The sequence below is a fragment of the Callithrix jacchus genome, chromosome 10 (assembly GCF_049354715.1).
Source record: "Callithrix jacchus isolate 240 chromosome 10, calJac240_pri, whole genome shotgun sequence".
Lineage (NCBI taxonomy): Eukaryota > Metazoa > Chordata > Mammalia > Primates > Cebidae > Callithrix > Callithrix jacchus.
The window spans coordinates 53,715,924-53,739,284 of record NC_133511.1 but is presented as its reverse complement, the minus strand read 5'-3'; the positions used below and the strand labels follow the sequence as shown (position 1 = coordinate 53,739,284).

General features: G+C 40.7%; 1 protein-coding gene across 11 annotated transcripts in view; it reads right to left on the bottom strand.

Moving 5' to 3' along the window:
• The window catches only part of ME3 (malic enzyme 3), a 220,742-nt gene that overhangs the window by 92,337 nt on the left and 105,044 nt on the right, over positions 1-23,361 (bottom strand). The gene's annotated exons all lie outside the window — the stretch shown is intronic.

The following is a 23,361-nucleotide window of genomic DNA, read 5'->3' as shown; positions in this document are numbered from 1 at the left end:
GACAGACTGCAATACAGTAATAGCAGAAGACCTCAATATCCAACTTTCAGTAATAGACAGATCAGACAGACAGAAAATAAATAAGGAAACATTCAACTTGAACTACACTTTGAACAAAATGGATCTAACAGACATATACAGAACATTTCATTCAACAGGAATAGAATATACATTTTTCTCCAATGCACACAGAACATTCTCCTGGATAGATCATATGTTAGGCCACAAAACAAGTCTTAACAAATTTAAGAAGACTGAAATCCTATCTATGGAAAGTATCTTTATTAATCATGATGATATAAAACTAGAAATTAGTAACAGAAGGAATTTTGGAAAAATCAAATATGTGGAAAATAAACAACATACTCTGAACAACCGTTAGGTCAAAGAATAAATTGAAAAGGGAAATTAAAAAATATCTTGAGGTAAATGAAACTAAAAACATAGCATAATGTAATTTATGAGATGTAACAAAAATAATTCTAAGAGGAAAGTTTATAGCAATAAACTCCTACATCATAAAAGAAGAAAGGGGCCAGACATGGTGGTTTACACCTGTAACCCCAGCATTTTGGGACGCTGAGGTGGGTGGCTCACCTGAGGTCAGGAGTTCCAGATATGCCTGGCCAACATGGCAAAACCCAGTCTCTACTAAACAATTAGCTGGGGATGGTGGCAGGTGCCTGTAATCTCCGTTACTCAGGAGGCTGAAGTGGGAGAATCATTTGACGCAGGAAGCAGAAGTTGCAGTGAGCCTAGGCTGTGTCACTGCACTCCAGCCTGGGTGACAAGGCAAGACAGAGTCTCCAAAAAAAAAAAAAAAGAAGACTTATCAGCAAATAACCTAATGTTATTCCTCAAGGAACTGGAAAGAGAGAACAAACTGAGCCCAAAGTTAGCATAAGTAAGAAAATAACAAAGACCAGAATGGAAGTAAATTAAATAAAGACTAGAAAAATAATAGAAAAGATCAACAAAACTAACAGTTGGGTTTTTTGAAAAGAAAAGCAAAATTGACAAACCCTTAGCTACACTAAGAAAAAAGAGAGAAGACTCAAAATCTGAAATGAAAGAGAAGATATTACAACTGATATTACAGAAATACAAAAGATCATAAAAGACTATATTGAAAAATTATGTATCAACGAATTGAATAACCTAGAAGAAATAGATGAATTCTTGGCAACATATCACCTGCCAAGACTGAATCATGAAGACATAGACAAACAGGTCTAAGAATGAGTAAGGAGATTTAATCAGTGATCAAAAGTCACCCATGAGAAACAACAATGACAATAAAGCAACAACAAAAAAACCCCAGGACCAGATAGCTTCACTGCTGAATTCTACCAAATATTCAAAGAAGAGCTAATACCAATCTTTCTCAAATTATTCCAAAAAGAGGAGGAAATACTTCTAAACTCATTTCCAAGGCCAGCACTACTTTGATACTAAAGCCATACAAGGATACTACAAGGAAAAGAAGACTACAGGCTAATATCCTTGATGAACCCAGATAAAAATCGTCACCAAAACAGTCACAATGGATATGTGTTTTGAAAAATGCATCATTAGACACTTTCATCATTGTGTGACCATAATGTGCACTTACACAAACCTAGATGGTATAGCCTATTACATACCTAGGCTATGTGGAATAGCCTCTTACACATCTAGGCTATGTGGTATAGCCTATTACACACATAGGCTGCATGGTATGGCCTTTTACACACCTAGGCTATGTGGTATAGCCTATTGCTCCTAGGCTACAAACATGTACATCATGTAATTGTACTGACTACTGTATGCAGTGGTAACAAAATAGTAAATATTTGTGAATCTGAACACTCAAACATTTAAAAAGTAGAGTAAAAATGTGGTATAAAAAATAAAAAGTGGTGCAACTGTATAGGGCACCTACAATGAATGGAATTTGCAGAATGGGAAGTTGCTCTGCTTGAGTAAGTGAGAGGCGAGTGAATGTGAAGGCCTGGGACATTACTGTATACTACTGTAGACTTTATAACACTGTATACTTAGGCTACACTAGATTTTTTCAAATTTTTTTCTTTAATGATAAATTAACCTTAGTTTGCTGTAACTTTTCTTTTTTGTAAACTTTTAAGTGAATTTTTTTCTTTTTGCCTCTTTTTTAATAACAGTTAGCTTAGGCTGGGTGAGGTGGCTCACGCCTGTAGTCCGAGCACTATAGAACAAGGTGCATAGATCACCTGAGGACAGGCATTTGAGTCCAACCTGGCCAACATGGTGAAACCCCTCTTCTACTAAAAACACAAAAATTAGTGGGGCAGGGTAGTGCATGCCTGTAATCCCAGCTACTTGGGAGGCTGAGGCAGGAGAATTGCTTGAATCCAGGAGGTAGAGGTTGCAATGATCCGAGATCATGCCATTGTACTCCAGCCTGGGTAACAGAGCAAGACTCCATCTCAAAAAATAAAATAAATAACACTTAGCTTAAAACACACACTGTACAACTGTGCAAATATATTTTCTTTCCTTATATCCCCATTCTATAAGCTTTTTCTATTTAATTTTCTTTTACTTTTTAAACTTTTTTTTTAAAAATGAAGACACAAACATATACATTAGCCCAGGCCTACACAGGGTCAGGATCATCAATATTGCTGTCTTCTAACTCTACATCCTGTCCCACTGAAAGGTGTTCAGGGGCAATAACATGCATGGAGCTGCCATTTCCTATGATAACAATGGCTTCTTCTGAAATGCTCCCTGAATCACCTGCCTGAGGCTGTTTTACAGCTAACTTTTTAAAAAATAAGTAAAAGGAGTACACTCTAAGATAATGATATAGTATAATAAATAAACCAATAACAGAGTAGTTAATCATTATCAGTAATCACTATCAGATATAGATACTTTGTTGTCCATAATTGTATGTACTATATTTTATATGACTGGAAATACACTGGATTTATGCCAGTTTTACTACAAACACTTGAGTAATGCTTCATGCTATGACATCACTAGGTGATAGGAATTTTTCAGCTCCATTAAAATCCTCTGGGATGACCATTGTATATGTGGTCCATCATTGACCAAAACATTGTTATGTGGTATACTACTGTGCTAGCAAACCAAATTCAGCAGTGCATTAAAAGGATTATTCACCATGATCAAATGGGATTTATCCCTGAGATTCAAGGATGGTAACACCTAGGAAAATCAATTAATGTGATTCACCATATTAACAGAATGAGGGAAAAAACACATACGATCATCTCAATAGATACAGAAAAAGCATTTGAGAAAATTCAACATTCTTTCATCATTAAAACTGTCAATAAATTAGGTATAGGAGGGATGTTCCTTAACACAATAAAACTCATATGCTAGCATCATACTATGCTAAACATCCACAGCTAACATCATACTCAATGGTGAGAAATTAAAAGCTTTTCCTCTAAGATCAAGAACAAGACAACGATACCCACTTTTAGTACTTCTATTTAACATAGTGCTGGAAGTTTTAGCCAAAACAATTAGGCAAGAAAACAAAAAGCATCCAAATAGAAAGGAAGAAGTAAAATTGTCTCCCTTTGTTGACAATATGATTTATACATGGAAAACCTTAATAACTCCATTAAAAAACTGTTAGGACTTGGTGGCTCAAGCCTGTAATCCCAGCAGTTTGGAAGGCTGAGGCGGGTGGATCACGAGGTCAAGAGATCAAGACCATCCTGGTCAACATGGTGAAACCCCGTCTCTACTAAAAATACAAAAAATTAGCTGTGCATGGTGGCGTGTGCCTGTAATCTCAGCTACTCAGGAGGCTGAGGCAGGAGAATTGTCTGAACCCAGGAGGTGGAGGTTGCGGTGAGCTGAGATCACACCATTGCACTCCAGCCTGGGTAACAAGAGCGAAACTCCGTCTCAAAAAGAAAAAAAAAAAACAACTGTTAGGACTAATAAATTTGGTAAAGTTACAGGATACAAAATAAACACAAAATCTATAGTGTTTCTATAAACTGTCCAGAAAACAAATTAAGAAAATAATTCCGTCTATACTAGCATCAAAAAATGCTTAAGGAATAAACTTAAACAAGGAGGTGAAACATCTGTATACTGAAAACTATTTTAAAACACCGATGAAGAAATGGAAGATGGCCGGCCACAGTGGCTCACATCAGTAATCTCAGCACTTTGGGAGGCCAAGGAGGGTGGATCACGAAGTCAGGAGTTCAAGACCAGCTGGGCAACATGGTGAAATCCCATCTCTACTAAAAATATAAAAATTAACTGGGCATGGTGATGGGTACCTATAACCCCAGCTACTCGGGAGGCTGAGACAGAAGAATCACTTGAACATGGGAGGTGGAGGTTGCAGTGAGCCGCCAATACACCACTGCTCTCCAGCCTGGGTGACAGAGCGAGACTCTGTCTCAAAGAACAAAACAACAAAGCAAAAACAAAAGCAGGAAGGAAGGAAGGAAGGGAGGGAGGAAGGGAGGGAGGGAGGGAGGGAGGGAGGTAGGGAGGGAGAAGAAAGAAAGAACGGGAAGATAACACAAAGAAATGAAATGCTCAGCACATTTATTAGGTTAGTGCAAAAGTAATTGTGGCTTTTGCATTACTTTAATGGCAAGAGCAGTACACTCTAAAATAATGATATAGTAAATAAACCAATAACACAGTTGTTTATCATTATCAGATACAACTATTATATATAATTGAATGTGCTAGATTTTATGTCACTGGAAATGCATTATAGCAAAACAGTTACTTTGGCACCAATAGTAAATATTCAATAAATGAAGGTATTTTTACTTTTATTCCATATAAGCTATCTTAGAGAATTCATCACATCCCAGGTGTCTCATTAGTAGAGAAATATAACGAATAAGACTTAAAAAAAGTTTACCTGATCTAAATTATGTAGGTATGAGCAATATGTTTGCAATATTACTACTTTTTCTGTATTAGAATACCCTAGGTCTATATTGCCAAACTCCAAACTCTTCAATGACAGAAATACCAAATAGGGATCTCAATCTTAATCTGTGCAAGAGACTGTGACAATATTGGTGCCACTACGAACAATTTATACTGTAATGCTGAGAAACACAGCAAGCGCATTCTTCTGTTTCTCTCGGCTGTGTAAGCCAAAGCACTGGTTTATGAATTGTTTGTTAAAGTCTTCTATGTAAGAGGTAATGTTTTAAGCACTTGGGATATTTATACATTTTGGTGGAAAAAAAGACAAAAATTCCTGCGCTTATGTAACTTATATCCACTCCATTCATTTGTTTATTTATTCATTCATTTTGCCATATGGCAAATGCCATAGTAGGAGTCATGAAAGGGAAGAGACAAAGATACAAAGAGAAATATGACACCCCATCTGATGAGCTCCTTATCTGACAAAGCAGAGAGTGATAGAGCAGATCTGCAAATAGCTACTGTATTATAATACAGCAAGCTCTACAGTGGAGTATTAGCAAATGGCATCGTGGACAGACATAGAAGGAGGAGTAAAGTTTCCCCAAGGGAGGGAGAAAGAACAGAGACTAAGGAGATGGCAAGAGATGAAGACATTTGAGGAAGGCTAAACAGGGGTTTGTCAGTTGGGTAGAGTGGAGAAAGGGGATCAGGCAGAGCAAATAACTGCTGGGTTCTGTCAATGAATCAATCAATGAAGTATATGGAAGAATGTAAGATCAGAAAAAGGCACAATGTATAAACTAAAGTAGCTTATTTGGGAAACTACTCATCAATCACCAACGAATTAAATTCTGCTTTTGTCTTGTTTTTATTTTTTATTTTTATTTATTTTATTTTTTCCTGGGCTGGTTTTCTTTCTTTTTTTTTTAATTGCATTTTAGGTTTTGGGGTTCATATGCAGAACATGCAAGATATTTGCATAGGTACACACATGGCAGTGTGTTTTGCTGCCTTCCTCCCCTTCACCCACATTTGGCATTTCTCCCCAGGCTATCCCTCCCCAGCTCCCCCCAACGCTGTCCCTCCCCTCTTCCCCCCAGTAGACCTCAGTGTTTGGTACTCCCTTCCCTGTGTCCATGTGTTCTCATTTTTCATCACCCACCTATGAGTGAGAATATGCGGTATTTCATTTTCTGTTCTTGTGTCAGTTTGCTGAGGATGATGTTCTCCAGATTCATCCATGTCCCTACAAACGACATGAACTCATCTTTTTTGATTGCTGCATAATATTCCATGGTGTATATGTGCCACATTTTCCCAATCCAGTCTATAATCGATGGACATTTGGATTGGTTCCAGGTCTTTGCTACTGTAAACAGTGATGGAATGAACATTCGTGTGCATGTGTCCTTATAGAAGAATGATTTACAGTCCTTTAGATATATACCCAGTAATGGGATTGCTGGGTCAATTGAAATTTCTATTTCTAGGTCCTTGAGGAATCACCACACTGTCTTCCACAATGGTTGAACTAATTTACACTCCCACCAACAGTGTAAAAGTGTTCCTATTTCTCCACATCCTCTCCAGCATCTGTTGTCTCCAGATTTTTTAATGATCGCATTTCTAACTGGCGTGAGATGGTATCTCAATGTGGTTTTGATTTGCATCTCTCTGATGACCAGTGACGATGAGCATTTTTTCATATATTTGTTGGCCTCTTGTGTGTCTTCTTTTGTAAAGTGTCTGTTCATATCCTTTGCCCACTTTTGAATGGGCTTGTTTTTTTCCTGTAAATCTGTTTGAGTTCTTTGTAAATTCTGAATATCAGCCCTTTGTCAGATGGGTAGACTGCAAAATTTTTTTCCCATTCTGTTGGTTGCCTATTCACTCTAGTGACTGTTTCTTTTGCCATGGAGAAGCTGTGGAGTATGATTAGGTCCCATTTGTCTATTTTTGCTTTTGTTGCCAATACTTTTGGTGTTTTGTTCATGAAGTCCTTGCCTAGTCCTATGTCCTGAATGGTTTTGTCTAGAATTTCTTCGAGGGTTTTTATGGCCAGGTCTTATGTTTAAGTCTTTAATCCATCTGGAGTTAATTTTAGTGTAAGGTGTCAGGAAGGGGTCCAGTTTCTGCTTTCTGCACATGGCTAGCCAGTTTTCCCAACACCATTTATTAAACATGGAATCCTTTCCCCATTGCTTGTTTTTGTCAGGTTTATCAAAGATTGTATGGTTGTAGATATGTTGTGTTGCCTCTGATGCCTCTGTTTTGTTCCATTGGTCTATATCTCTGTTTTGGTACCAGTACCATGCTGTTTTGATTACTGTAGCCTGGTAGTATAGTTTGAAATCCGGTAGTGTGATGCCCCCCGCTGTGTTCTTTTTGCTTAGAATTGACTTGGCTATGCGGGCTCTCTTTTGGTTCCATATGAAATTCATGGTGGTTTTTTCCAGTTCTGTGAAGAAAGTCAATGGTAGCTTGATAAGGATAGCGTTGATTCTGTAAATTACTTTGGGCAGTATAGCCATGTTCACGATATTAATTCTTCCTAACCATGAACATGGAATGTTTCTCCATCTGTTTGTGTCCTCTCTGATTTCGTTGAGCAGTGGTTTGTAGTTTTCCTTGAAAAGGTCCCTTACGTTCCTTGTGAGTTGTATTCCTAGGTAATTTATTGTATTTGTAGCAATTGTGAATGGCAGTTCATTCTTGATTTGGCTTTCTTTAAGTCTGTTATTGGTGTATAGGAATGCTTGTGATTTTTGCACATTGATTTTATATCCTGAGACTTTGCTGAAGTTGCTTATCAGTTTCAGGAGTTTTTGGGCTGAGGCGATGGGGTCTTCTAGGTATACTATCATGTCGTCTGCAAATAGAGACAATTTGGCTTCCACCTTTCCTATTTGAATACCCTTTATTTCTTTTTCTTGCCTGATTGCTCTGGCTAGAACTTCCAGTACTATATTGAATAGGAGTGGTGAAAGAGGGCATCCTTGTCTAGTGCCGGATTTCAAAGGGAATGCTTCCAGTTTTTGCTCATTCAGTATGATATTGGCTGTTGGTTTGTCGTAAATAGCTTTTATGACTTTGAGATACGTTCCACCCATACCGAGTTTATTGAGGGTTTTTAGCATAAAGGGCTGTTGAATTTTGTCAAATGTCTTCTCTGTGTCAATCGAGATAATCATGTGGTTTTTGTTTTTGGTTCTGTTTATGTGGTGAATTACGTTGATAGACTTGTGTATGTTGAACCAGCCTTGCATCCCCGGGATGAATCCAACTTGATCATGATAGATAAGTTTTTTGATGTGCTGTTGCAATTGGCTTTCCATTATTTTATTAAAGATTTTTGCATCTATGTTCATCATGGATGTTGGCCTGAAGTTTTTTTTTCTTGTTGGGTCTCTGCCGGGTTTTGGTAACAGAATGATGTTGGTCTCATAAAATGATTTGGGAAGGATTCCCTGTTTTTGGATTATTTGGAATAGTTTCAGAAGGAATGCTATCAGCTCCTCTCCGTGTGTCTGGTAGAATTTGGCTGTGAACCCATGTGGAACTGGGCTTTTTTTGTGTGGTAGGCTCTTAATTGCTGCCTCGACTTCAGACCTTGTTATTGGTCCATTCATAATTTTGGCTTCCTCCTAGTTTAGGCTTGGGAGGACACAAGTGTCCAGGACTTTATCCATTTCTTCCAGGTTTACTAGTTTATGTGCATAGAGTTGTTTGTAATATTCTCTGGTGATGGTTTGAATTTCTGTGGAATCTGTGGTGATTTCCCCTTTATCATTTTTTATTGCATCTATTTGGTTATTCTCTCTTTTCTTTTTTATTAATCTGGCTAGTGGTCTATTTTGTTGATCTTTTCAAAAAACCAGCTCTTGGATTTATTGATTTTTTTGAAGGGTCTTTCATGTCTCTATCTCCTTCAGTTCTGCTCTGATCTTAGTTATTTCTTGTCTTCTGCTAGGTTTTGAGTTTTTTTTATCTTGCTCCTCTAGCTCTTTCAATTTTGATGATAGGGTGTCAATTTTGGATCTCTCCAATCTTCTCATATGGGCACTTATTGCTATATATTTTCCTCTAGAGACTGCTTTAAATGTGTCCCAGAGGGAGGAGGACTCAAGATGGCGCTGTGAGAACAACCCAGGATTGGAGCTCGTGTTGAATCCACAAACGGTGAGTCTGAGCTGCATTTACAGACTGATCTTTGTTGCCCACAGAACGGGGAAACTCCCAAGTATAAAAAAGACACGGGATGCCAGGCAGTAGGTCTGCCTGGCGAAGCCGGCAGCCGGGGCGGCGGCGGCCGGCCCTACCCAGCAATCCCCACAGGGTGCGCTTGTCCGGGTGCCTTGTTGAACCGGCAACCTGAGACTTGAGAGGGCTGGACTTGAGACTGAATGAGACTTGGACAGAAGCCCAGCCCAGGGGATTGTAGGGACAGATCGTTTGGGATACCCAGTGGGACGAACAAAACCGCGATTTCAAACTATCCCGAGCAGACGGCCCGAGACGCTCTGTGGGGGAGGGGCGTCCACCACTACCGAGGCAACCCGCCCCAACTGAGATACAGGCCCACTACTGACGCAACCAGCCATTGCCGAGGCAACCCGCCCCAACTGAGATACACGCCCACTGCTGACGCAGCCAGCCGTTGCCGAGGCAACCTGTCCCTACTGAGATACACGCCCACTGCTGACGCAGCCTGCCGTTGCTGAGGCAACATGCTACAACAAAGAGACAAAATTCAACAGCCCTTTATGCTAAAAACCCTCAATAAACTCGGTATCGATGGAACATATCTCAAAGTAATAAAAGCTATTTATGACAAACCAACAGCCAATATCATACTGAATGGGCAAAAACTGGAAGCATTCCCTTTGAAATCTGGCACTAGACAAGGATGCCCTCTTTCACCACTCCTATTCAATATAGTACTGGAAGTTCTAGCCAGAGCAATCAGGCAAGAAAAAGAAATAAAGGGTATTCAAATAGGAAAGGTGGAAGCCAAATTGTCTCTATTTGCAGACGACATGATAGTATACCTAGAAGACCCCATCGCCTCAGCCCAAAAACTCCTGAAACTGATAAGCAACTTCAGCAAAGTCTCAGGATATAAAATCAATGTGCAAAAATCACAAGCATTCCTATACACCAATAACAGACTTAAAGAAAGCCAAATCAAGAGCGAACTGCCATTCGCAATTGCTGCAAAAAGAATAAAATACCTTGGAATACAACTCACAAAGAACGTAAGGGACCTCTTCAAGGAGAACTACAAACCACTGCTCAACGAAATCAGAGAGGACACAAACAGATGGAGAAACATTCCATGTTGATGGTTAGGAAAAATCAATATAGTGAAAATGGCTATACTGCCCAAAGTAATTTACAGAATCAACGCTATCCCCATCAAGCTACCATTGATTTTCTTCACAGAACTGGAAAAAACCACCATGAACTTCATATGGAACCAAAAGAGAGCCCGCATAGCCAAGTCAATTCTAAGCAAAAAGAACACAGCGGGGGGCATCACACTACCGGATTTCAAACTATACTACAAGGCTACGGTAATCAAAACAGCATGGTACTGGTACCAAAACAGAGATATAGACCAATGGAACAAAACAGAGGCACCGGAGGCAACACAACATACATACAACTATACAATCTTTGATAAACCCGACAAAAACAAGCAATGGGGAAAGGATTCCATGTTTAACAAATGGTGTTGGGAAAACTGGCTAGCCATGTGCAGAAAGCAGAAACTGGACCCCTTCCTGACACCTTACACTAAAATTAACTCCAGATGGATTAAAGACTTAAACATAAGACCTGGCACCATAAAAACCCTAGAACGAAATCTAGGCAAAACCATCCAGGACATAGGAGTAGGCAAGGACTTCATGAACAAAACACCAAAAGCATTGGCAACAAAAGCCAAAATAGACAAATGGGACCTAATGAAACTCCACAGCATCTGCATGGCAAAAGAAACTGTCACTAGAGTGGATCGGCAACCAACAGAATGGGAAAAAATTTTGCAGTCTACCCATCTGACAAAGGGCTGATATCAAGAATTTACAAAGAACTCAAACAGATTTACAGGAAAAAAACAAACAAGCCCATTCAAAAGTGGGCAAAGGATATGAACAGATACTTTACGAAAGAAGTCATATATGAGGCCAACAATCATATGAAAAAATGCTCATCGTCACTGGTCATCAGAGAGATGCAAATCAAAACCACATTGAGATACCATCTCACGCCAGTTAGAATGGCGATCATTAAAAAATCTGGAGACAACAGATGCTGGAGAGGATGTGGAGAAAAAGGAACACTTTTACACTGTTGGTGGGAGTGTAAATTAGTTCAACCATTGTGGAAGACAGTGTGGCGATTCCTCAAGGCCTTAGAAATAGAAATTCCATTTGACCCAGCAATCCCATTACTGGGTATATATCCAAAAGACTATAAATCGTTCTACTGTAAGGACACATGTACACGAATGTTCATTGCAGCACTGTTTACAATAGCAAAGACCTGGAATCAACCCAAATGCCCATTGATAATAGACTGGATTGGAAAAATGTGGCACATATACACCATGGAATATTATGCAGCAATCAGAAATGATGAGTTTGTGTCGTTTGTAGGGACATGGATGAATCTGGAAAACATCATCCTCAGCAAACTGACACAAGAACAGAAAATGAAACACCGCATATCCTCACTCATAGGTGGGTGATGAAAAATGAGAACACATGGACACAGAAAGGGGAGTACTAAACAGTGGGGTCTATTGGGGGGAAAAGGGAGGGCCAATGGGAGGGGGAGGTGGGGAGGGATAGCCTGGGGAGAAATGCCAAATGTGGGTGAAGGGGAGAAGAAAAGCAAAGCACACTGCCATGTGTGTACCTACGCAACTGTCTTGCATGCTCTGCTCATGTACCCCAAAACCTATAATCCAATAAAAAATTAAAAAAATAAAAAATAAAATAAAAAATAAATAAATAAATAAATAAATAAAAAAGAAGAAGATATTACCACTGATCCCATCAAAATACAAACTACCAGTTGAGAATACTATAAACACCTCTATGCAAATAAACTAGAAAATCTAGAAGAAATGGATAGATTCCTAGACCCATACACCCTCCCAAGACTAAACCAGGAAGAAGTCAAATTCATGAATAGACCAATAATAAGTTCTGAGATTGAGACAGTAATTAATAGCCTACCAACCATAAAAAGCCCAGGACCAGATGGATTCACAGCCGAATTCTACCATAGGTACAAAGAGGAGCTGGTACTATTTCTTCTGAAACTATTCCAAACAATAAAAGAAGACAGACACCTCACTAACTCATTTTATGAGGCCAGCATCATTCTGATACCAAAAGCTAGCAGAGACACAACAAAATAGAACATTTTAGGCCAATATCCCTGATGAACATCAATGTAAAAAATCTTCAATAAAATACTGGCAAACCAAATCCAGCAGCATGTGAAAAAGCAATGATCCACCATGATTTAGTCAGCTTCATCCCTAGAATGCAAGTCTGATTCAACATATGCAAATCAATAAACAAAATCAATCACATAAACAGAACCAATGTCAAAAACTACATAACTATCTCAATAGATGCAGAAAAAGCCTTTGATAAAATGCAACATGCCTTTATGCTAAAAACTCTCAATTAACTAGGAATTGATGGAACATATCTCAAAATAGTAAGAGCTGTTTATGACAAACCCACAGCCAATATCATACTGAATGGGCAAAAGCTAGAGGAATTCCCTTTGAAAACCAGCAAAAGACAAGAATGCCTCTCTCACTATTCCTATTCAACATAGTATTGGAAGTTCTGGCCAGGGCAATCAGACAAGAGAAAAAAACAAAGCATAGTCAAATAGAAAGAGAGAGGAAGTCAAATTTTCTCTGTTTGCAGGTGACATGATTCCATATTTACAAAAGCCAATCCTCTCAGCCCAAAATATCCTTAAGCTGATAAGCAACTTCAGCAAAGTCTCACGATACAAAATCAATTTGCAAAAATCACACGCATTTCTATACACCAATAATAGACAAACAGACAGCCAAATCATGAGTGAACTCTCATTCATAATTGCTACAAAAAGAATAAAATACCTAGGAATACAACTTACAAGGGATGTGAAGGACTTCTTCAAGGAGAACTAGAAACCACAGCTCAAGGAAATAAGAGAAGACGCAAACAAATGGAAAAATATTCCATGCCTATGGATATGAAGAATCAATGTCATGAAAATGGCCGTACACCAAAAGTAATTTATAGATTCAATGCTATCCCCATCAAGCTACCGTTTACTTTCTTCACAGAATTAGAAAAAAACTACTTTAAATTTCATATAAAGCCAAAAAAGATCCACTATAGCCAAGACAATCCTAAGCAAAAAAACAAAAAACAAAAAAAGAACAAAAAACAAACAAAAAAACCCCCAAAAAAAAGCTGTAGGCATCATGCTACCTGACTTTGAACTATACTACAGTGCTACCATAACCAAAACAACATGGTGTTAGTACCAAAACAGATACATGGACCAATGTAACAGAATAGAGACCTCAGAACAATGCCACACATCTACAATCATCTGATCTTTGACAAACCTGACATAAACAAGCAATGGGGAAAGGATTCCCTATTCAACAAATCGTGTTGGGAAAACCAGCTAGCCATATACAGAAAACGGAAACTGGGCCCCTTCCTTTCACCTTACACAAAAATTAACTCGAGATGGATTAAAGATTTAAATGTAAGACTTAAAACCATAAAAACCCTATTAGAAAACCTAGGCAATAGCATTCAGGACATAGGCATGGGCAAAGACCTCATGACTAAATCACCAAAAGCAATGGCAACAAAAGCCAAAATTGACAAGTGGGATCTAATTAAACTAAAGAGTTTCTGCACAGCAAAAGAAGCTGGCAATGGAGTGAACAGGCAACCTACAGAATAGGAGAAAATTTTTGCAAGATATCCATCTGACAAAGGGTTAATATCTAGAACCTACAAATAACTGAAACAAATGCACAAGAGGAAAACAGACAACCCCATCAAAAAGTGGCCAAAGGATATGAACGGACACTTCTCAAAAGAAGACATATGCAGCCAACAAACATATGATAAAAACCTCATCATCACTGGTTATTAGAGAAATGCAAATCAAAACCACATTGAGATACCATCTTACGCCAGTTAGAATGGCGATCATTAAAATGTCAGGAAACAACAGGTGCTGGAGAGGATGTGGAGAAACAGGAATGCTTTTACACTGTTGGTGGGAGTGTAAATTAGTTCAACCATTGTGGAGGACAGTGTGGCAATTCTTAAGGATCTAGAACCAGAAATACCATTTGACCCAGCAATCCCATTACTGGCTATATACCCAAAGGTATATAAATAATTCTGCTATAAAGACACATGCACATGTATGTTTATTGCAGCACTGTTCACTGTTGACAATAGCAAAGACTTGGAACCAACCCAAATGCCTATGATAGACTGGATAAAGAAAAGTGGCATATATACACCATGGAATACTAGGAAGCCATAAAAAAGGATGAGTTAATGTCCAGAAGGGACATAGATGCAGCTGGAAACCATCATTCTCAGCAAACTAATACAGGAACAGATAACCAAACACCTCATGTTCTCACTCATAAGTGGGAGTTGAACAATGAGATCACATGGACACAGGGAGGGGAGCATCACATACTGGGGCCTGTCGGTGGGGTGGGAGCTAGGAGAGGGATAGCATTAGGGTAGATGGGTGCAGCAAACCTCCATGGCACGTGTATATACCTATGTAACAAATCTACACGTTCTGAACAGGTATCCCAGAACTTAAAGTATAATAAAACAAAATTAAGATATTAAATTAAATAAATAATTTAAACTAAAAAAAAAAAGAAGCCATTGTTTGTAGATGAAATTCAGTGTGAGCAAAGACAACATTTAGTGCATTTCACAGGTCAATCAGAGATCAGGGTTATCTGAGAAATGGTCCACTCAACTCCTGCTTGTATGAATATATTTCCTTCTCAGGGCTATGAAATTCTCCCCACACCTATCCTTTTGATCATCATAGCTGTGATTGCCAGGGACAAAGGAGGAAAAAGACAGAGCCAGGTAAAAAAGAAACAAAAGTCAGACTGTTTAAATTGCCAGAGAAAAATGCCTTTGGCTAAAGGAAGTCAAACCCAGAACACCCTGTTCTCGTTAATAAAGTTCATCTGTCTCCAGTTTAAGTAAGGAAAACATAATCTATGTATTTGTGTGGGGCTGCTCAGCCATTCCCACCTTCACTCCCACCCAAAGTCATGGATGGCTGAGGAGCAAGCTGCTCCTTCAGGATGCTAAAGTCCCAGGCTGGTCACAAGCATTTAAGCACAAATTCACTTTTTCAGATGCAAATCTCAAAGCTTCCACTAAAAAGTAAGCCCATTCCCTCCGTGATTGAAATCTGTATAACTCAGACACAAAAATAAATGTTCCTTCTCTCCTCTCCCTCTGTTCCAAAGTGTTTCAGCAATGTGGGATCTAGATACAATTAACTTACTCCATGTGACATTTATGTCAAATAACAAGTGAAGAACCTTATGCTTTGGAAGGACTCCTCCTCCTGTCAGCTTCGTAAGATCTATTCCGGCATCAATTCCCAAGCCACAGCATCAAACAGTCCATGACAGATTGTGGATTGCCCAGCTGGTCTGTCTGAGAAGGTGCCCATTTGTGAATCAGAGCTCTCAGCAAAAAATGACACTTCTGCAGATAAGCCTGCAAGCTTTTTCTTGTCAGAAAAAGTATGTGTTTTCATTTACTTTTGCATTTTCCTCCCTTAAATGCCAGAAACCTTAGAGGCAAATTTATAGCCACAGTGCTCTAATCAGCAAGAAAAATGAAAGACTGTGAGGGCTGGAAGGAGCCCTGAGATCACCTACTAAAATCCTCACTTTATAGGTGAGGAAAGTGAAGCCTAGAAAGGGGGAGGGATTGCAGGTCACGCTACTAGTTGGTGACAGAAATTAATATCTCATGACTCCCAGCTCCTTCTACCTTGTACGGTGGGGCCTGGAAATATCTACTACTCCTGCCTCCTTCTGATGGTCTCTGTTCACTTTACAGTGACCTGCCTTTCACCGTCCTTTAGTCCAGTGGTTCTCAAAGTGTGGTCCCTGGCCAGAAGCATCAACATCACCTGGACCTCATTGATATGTAAATTCTCTGGTGTGCCATCCCAGACTTGCTCTCTAGTTTAACAAGCCCTCCGGGTGATTTTAATGCTTACTAAAGTTGAGATACCTACTTTAATCTGTTAGCTCCATCCAACCTATTCACAAGGGGATCAGATCCATCTGATTTCATAGCTCTTTTTCAGTTTGGCTGTTCTAGTTACCTGAGGCAGAGGTTAACTTAAGTTATCTCTGAAGAAGGAGTGTTTATTGTAAAGTTTTAAAGAGGAACCAGAGTGGAAAGCTGTCATGAACTGAGGCAGTGCTAGGGACAACTCTCTCTGTGTTTTTCCTTCTTTCTCTCATCTGCTCTTCTCTCTCCATAATATCATTCCTTTACTTCCAGCTCTATTATTTTCTGTTCCTTCTTAGCTGGCATTTGCCATAGGCCTACTACAACCTGACTCTAAACCACAATATCCTTTTTGCCTTATTTTTTCTTCCCAACTGGCAAATTCTTTCTGTATAACTTCTTTCATGTTTCATTTCAAATTCCCGGAAAGGACATTAACTGGCCCAGTGAATCTCTTGAGCCAGGGCCACATTGGTCACACGGTTACCCGAATGATTAACCAGCCTTGAGCCTGATGTTTGCTGCTATCTAATCAATTATTGAGATCACAAGAGTGGGCAGCTATTACCGTTACAAGGTGGGTAATTACATGGGGAAGTCAAGAAGATGAGAGTGCAACTTAGAAGTGAGACTTCTGTGTATTGATAGGAACTTCAAGAGGAAATTGGGAGAGAGAGGACCACAGCAGATGTAGAACTCCTCCCACCAACCCTGTGAATGAGATGAGGGGGCTTGGGCGGTAAGGCTGAACAATTTGGCTTGCTGAAGGTTGAGTTGGAGATGAAGGTTCTGTTACCATATTATGACCTCAATCTTAAGAAGTACTTCCAGGCTGGGATGGGCTGGAAAATACAGGATGCAGGTTATCAACTCCCTAAAAGTCACAGAAGAGCCAAGCTGTAAGGAATTTCAGGGAACACCCAGCTCAGCAGTTCTCAGCCCTGGTTGCCCATTAGAGTGCTTTGAAGAGCTTCTGAAAACCAGAGATGCCTGGGCTCCCCTTAGGGATTCTGATTCAGACACTTTACGTGCACAGCCAGGACAGAATTGGTGCTCTAACTGGACTCTCTTAATTTTACAGGTGGGGAAACTTCGGCTTAGTTACATAATATGACTGTGGCTCACTTAAATATCTCATTTCTAACTTGTTATAGAGTTTGGGTTACTACATCATAAAATGTTAGAACTAGAAAAGATCACAGAAGCCATGCAGTGGAACTCTACCACTATTACTAGAGGCTAATGAGCTAAGTGACTTGTCTAAGTAGTCATAGCCAGAAAGGGGATGGTTGAGGTCTGGAACCCAGATCTCCAGATTCCTAATCCAGTGCTCATTCCATAACAGCCAAGGACAAGGGACTAAAAGGGCCAGATGAGAGGTTAACCAGAACCAGCTGCAGACCTTGCACATACTCTACTCAAGGAAGCCTTTCCAGCAGCACAGCTGAAAGTATGGCTGCAGAATCTGGGTGGAATTGGATGACAAGCAGTCTTGGCCAAAGGAATCGGTGCTTTCGGGCCCTGAGATTGGGCAGGGGGCTGGTTTGATGATGCTAGTCCTTGCTTTCTGCTTGCCTCCCAGTTGTGCTGGGAGTATGTTTGTGTGTATTCCCAATCAACGGACAGCTGGGTTGGAACTGTATTGTGATGTGCTCTAAAACCACGCCCTGGGTGTCAGGGATCTTTCTATTTACTGAGGCAAGATTGTCTTTGTTTTCTAGAGTGGCTTTGGTCAAAGTGTTGGCACTCATTGGTCTTGCATACAGCTGGAAATGGGCTCCAGTGGGTATTTAGGAAGCAGAGGTATGTGATTCCTGTCCCAGGGTCCCTCTGGGTGTGTCTGCACATGCACACGTATGTCGGAGTTGCTGGTGGAGGTGGTTGAAGACAAGAAGGTTCCAATGCAAGAAAATGAAGCATACCAGACATATTGAGTGGGAAGCAGGAAACTCCAAGGAGGTAAATGTGAACCATAACTATATGCTCTTATGGATATGGGGTGAGGGAGAAGAAGAGATGAAAAAGTAAAGCCCCTTCTTTAAGCTTATGAGTGACTTTACAATTAACAAAACACGTTCACATGCGTTTAGCCCGTCTGACTCTCATAATGATCCCACAAGGTGGATAGTTCTTGTGATCTGAGCTTGGAGCAGTGGAGTAGCTGGGCTCCAAGGCCACATGGCATTTAGATGAGGGGACTGTACCACTACCTCTGACTCCAGCCCAAGTGCTCTGTCCAACATGATATACTGCTTCTCCCAAGTGTGAGTGTGTGTGTTTGCACACATGTGTGTGCCCTCCTGGGTGCTGACCTGTCTGGCAAGGGAGGTTTAAATGAAGGTCAGAATGAGAGGTCATGTTTACCAGAGCCACCAGGGGCTGAACTATGACTGGAAATGGGCTCTGAGTCAGTCGTGATGTCTTAGATAAGTTAACTTTCATTTTCATCTCAGCGAAATAATAAGAACCTCATGGGGTTGTTGTAGGTTTCAACAACAATGCACCCAAACTAGCTAAACCAAGGCCCACCATGAGCAGCACACACATTCAATAAATGGTAACTGTTAATATCTTCTATGTGTGTTATTGGCCAGTGTGCAGAAGCCCACCTGTTTGCAGATAAGAAAGACAGCAGCTTGGCCCAGGTCCAAGGGCTGCTGGCTTTGTCCAAATACATCTTCAGGTACTTTCCACAGATCCTCCAACTATATAAAACCAAGTCCCGCTTCCCAGCCTCACCTTTCTAACTCATCACAGCATGATCTCTAATTCCTTACACATGCTTGCTAATGATTTGCTAGTTAAGTGCAGGTGATTTCAGGTCTGAATCAAACAGCAGAGTGTGGCGGTACTTCAGAGGATTGGGGTGGCCTCAGCAGGTTTACAGTGTGTATTACTGGGTAGGGTGACTGAGAAGATGACAGCTCCTGGGGGTCCTGAGTCAAGCAGATCACAGCTGCTGAGCTCCTACTAGGGCCAGGCCCTTTACATTTGGAATCTGATTGAATCCTCCTAAGCAGCCATGTGAACAGGCGTTATTCCCATTTTACACACGAGGAGACTGTGGAGGTGCTAAATTAATTGTCACAAGTCGTCAGGAGGTGAGATTCAAGGCCAAGCCTGCCTGGCTTCAAAGTCCTTGCTCCTTCTACTACCTACAACCCAGTCCTCTGACAAAGACTCTCCTTTGACCAAAGCTTTAGTTGGGCTCCTGAGTCCTCTCGGAGTAGGTCAGACATTGGGCTTTCCTCTCCTTGTAGAATCCAGTTTGAGCAAGAATCCTGCTAAGCCAGTTTGGCTAAAATCCTTCACCTACCTTTGGTAGCTTGCCCCCCTTGTTATCTCAGGACCCTGGCCTGCCTTCAGCAATAATCCCATCTTATCAATGATTTTGTATATGTTTTTTAACCAGTAACCTCTCATTCTCGATGTTTCCTCCTAGTAATTTCCCACACACTTCCTCTGCCACATGCTGTTACTGGGTTATAAATCCCCATTTGTCCTTATCGGAGTCAGAGTTGAGTCCACTCTCTCTTCCTCACTGCAAGACCCCTCGGTGTGGTTTGTATATCCATCGCAATCCCCTGCCTTCCAGCTCCTGAATAAACTCTGCCTTATCATCTTTAACAAGTATCATAATGTTTTCTTTCAGACCTTCATCACCCATACGGGTTGGACCCCGCACCAAACCCAGGAAATGTTAGGTCTACAGGTGGGTACAGCACATTGCTTGAGCCCAAGAGGATGAGGCCTGTGAAGACAGGGCTGGTCAAGAGGTAGGTGGCCTGGGAAAGGGAGAGTATTCGCTGACACTGGACCCCATATTGGCTTCTTCCCCACGCCCTTTCTCTGGGTTGAGTTCTATCTTGGCCTTGACCCAGCCTCACCTCTGGCGTTCACCTCTTCTAGGTCATACACTAGTGACTGACCTTCAGGGGGCATTCCCTCAAGCCACACTCATGGAGGCACATGTAGAGGATATATCAGGTGAGAGGCAGAATGAGGCAGAGGAGGCTCCACCAGAGCCCAGAACCTTCTGCGGTGCCTATCTGCCCAGGGATACTCAGTCCCGAGATACTCTATTCCCAGTTGTGAGGTGATACAGAGCCCCAGGCATGTTGGAGGCTCAATTTTAGCATAAGCTGGATGTAATTAGCTTTGGTGGGGGGCCAGATCCTCTTACAGAGGACTTCATTGTTCTTGGGAACCTGGCAGGAGTGTTTATCATTTCAGAAACTGAGAAGGCTCTGGCTCTCTCCCTCTTGGCCTCGAGACTGTCCTCCATTCAGATGCTAATCCACAAATTAAGTCCAAGCCAGGTCTCAGATGAAGTTCAGGGCTGGGGTGGAGCCCAAACTCTTATTTCCTTTAGGAACAAGACAGGTGTGGAATCTACACCTGGAAAGCAGCCAAATGGAAACCTAGAGCAACAACTCAGAATGTCACATGTCAAATAACTTAATTGGGTAATCATCTGAAGAAGGGTTTGTGCACAAAATATGCGGGAAGTCTGAACCAAGAGTATGAAGGACTAATCCAAGAAGACAGTTAAGTCTGCCCAAGCCTGCCTTGGCCTCACCCAGCTGCAGGCTCTGAGACATCACTGGATCAATTCCTCCCTGGAGAGCACTGGAAATGGTATCTAACAATCCCCACCTGAGATCCCTGGGCAGTCAAACATTCCTGGATCTGCAATGACATCCTACCCAGAATGCCCACCAACTGTGCACAGTCCTAAACTATAAGCGGCAGTGTAGTGTAATGGTTGCCTGTCTACACTTTGGTTCAGATTGGGTTGGGCCCTGGCTTTGCTGGTTATAAACTGTGTGACTTTGGGTAAGTTATTTCCCTGTGCCTCAGTTTTTCTGTCTGCAAATAAGATGATAATAGGACCTACCTCCTAGGGGAGGTTATAATAATTAAATGAGTTAAGATATGTAAATTCAGTCCGGGTGGTTTCCCTGGATTCTGGAGTGGGCTCTGGAGGCAAATTCTCCTTTCACAAGCCTGTTGCGTATGCAGGGTCCTGATCCTGATATCTGGAACCAACTGAAGCCACCACAGTCTAGTCTCCATAGGAGCTTATGGAGTAAGAGCTTTCACACATCCTGGCAGTAGGGGGCCAGAGTGGGACAGACTTGAATTTCCATAAGATTTCAGCCAGGGGAAATGGTTAACCTTGCCTTAGGGGATAAAGGTCCTCTTCAGGAAAAAGCTGGTTCTGGAAAAGCAAAATTGTATATGTTTACATAATCTTGGGTTTGGTTTCCTTCTGAAGTTAAAAGAGTTAGTTTGTTACATGTTCAATGATTCAATTTTCTTGGTAAATATGTAAACATGCATATGTATAATATGACTCAAATCTATCAATCCTTTCTTCTTTCTATAATAGTTACTGAAGAGAAATAGACACTGATATTTATCTGGTTCCAATTTTATGCCAGGTACCTGATCCACACTTCTCATTTTGCCCTCTTAATGATTGAGGTAGGTAGTACTGTTACCTCTATTTCATAGATGTGGAAATTAAGGCAGAGAGAGGATAAGAAAATCCCCCCAGGTCAAGGAGACTAAAATTCAGGGCTGACTGCAAAGAACCAATTCTTCACAGTGAGTACACAGCATTAGTTTCCCAACCGAGTGACAACTACCTGCCAAGTATTGGTCTAGAATACAGAATGGATCCATCATGTTTCTTGCCCCTTCAAGAAGTTTGTATTCTAGTAGAAGAGAGTTATATACAAACAACTAAAAACATAAAAAACAAAAAGAAAACTATGGGATAGAAGAAATAAGTATAATGGATTGTGAGGAGGCCAAGAAAGGGGTGGTCAGTTCAGCCTGAGAGGACTGGGGAGAGTTCCCAGGAGACGCTGACCCTTGGGGTGGGCCTTGAAGGATAACCTGAACTGTTATGAGTGGAGACTAGGGAAAGGGGAGATGCAGGAGTTTGAGGCAGACAGGACCATTTTTGCAAATGCTTGGAGAAGAACACCGGTGTACTTGGGCATGGAGAATAAATCAGAGTAGCTAGAACATTGGATTTTGGAGCTGGACTGTGACAGGCTTAGCTTTATCAAAGTATTGGGCTTGATTCTTTAAGCCCTAGGGAGCTTCTAAATGCCTCAGATGAAACGCCATGAGCTGATTTTTGCAGAAAGCACCATTTCTGAGAAGGAATGGGGAGGTACATAGAGTCCTGCATCCTTCAGAAATGTACCATCAGCTCCCAATGTCTCTGTCACTGTTGGTTTTGGGAATGAGAATAAGAGAACAGGAGTCCTTTTCCTGTTGAAAGAAGCATGTTGAAGACCAGAACTGCTATGGGGCCCTGGCATAGTGGCCGTCCATAGGTTTGCAAAAGCCTGGCTGTTCTGAATGATGAGAACGTGTCTGCTGCAACAGCCGAACACGTACCATCAAGATGAGGTCTGATGCGCTATCCTTTGCCAGTGGTAACAGTAGGACCCAGAAAGAAACAGGACTGGCATCGGGAACACACTGTGACCATCTTGTAATGTTCAACCCAAATTCTGGCTACAAAACTAGAAGATTGATTTTCCAAATTAACAATTACATGTTCCCCATATAACATGATTTACACTGACTTATAAACTCTACATAAATGTAAATTACACATCTGTGCACAGTATGTTGCATATTTACATATTTGAATATAGACTAGAACAATATTCCATTATATTTTATAAACCAGGTAGCTCTTTTAACATTAGTGCTAGAACTATGTATTTATAATTATCAGGTACCTTCCACTGAGGACCCTCCCACTTTTTCTTTTTTAAATATATATTCTGAAATCATTATTAAAAAATCTGATTGCTTTAGAAAACTGCCCAAAATTCTTTGGCTCTGAAAGAAAATGGAGTGCCAAAGTTTTGTCTAATAACATGACATCTAAAATGGAATCTGAGTCAATCCCAAAGGAAGATATGCTGGTTTTTCGAGACAGCAAAAGAATTCAGTCTTTGGTATCCACCACTTTATTATACATTGGCCCAAATTAGCAGGAGAGCTGTTGGTACTTTAGAGATAACCAGAGTGGGTGAGAGAAGTGATAGGTAGATAATGA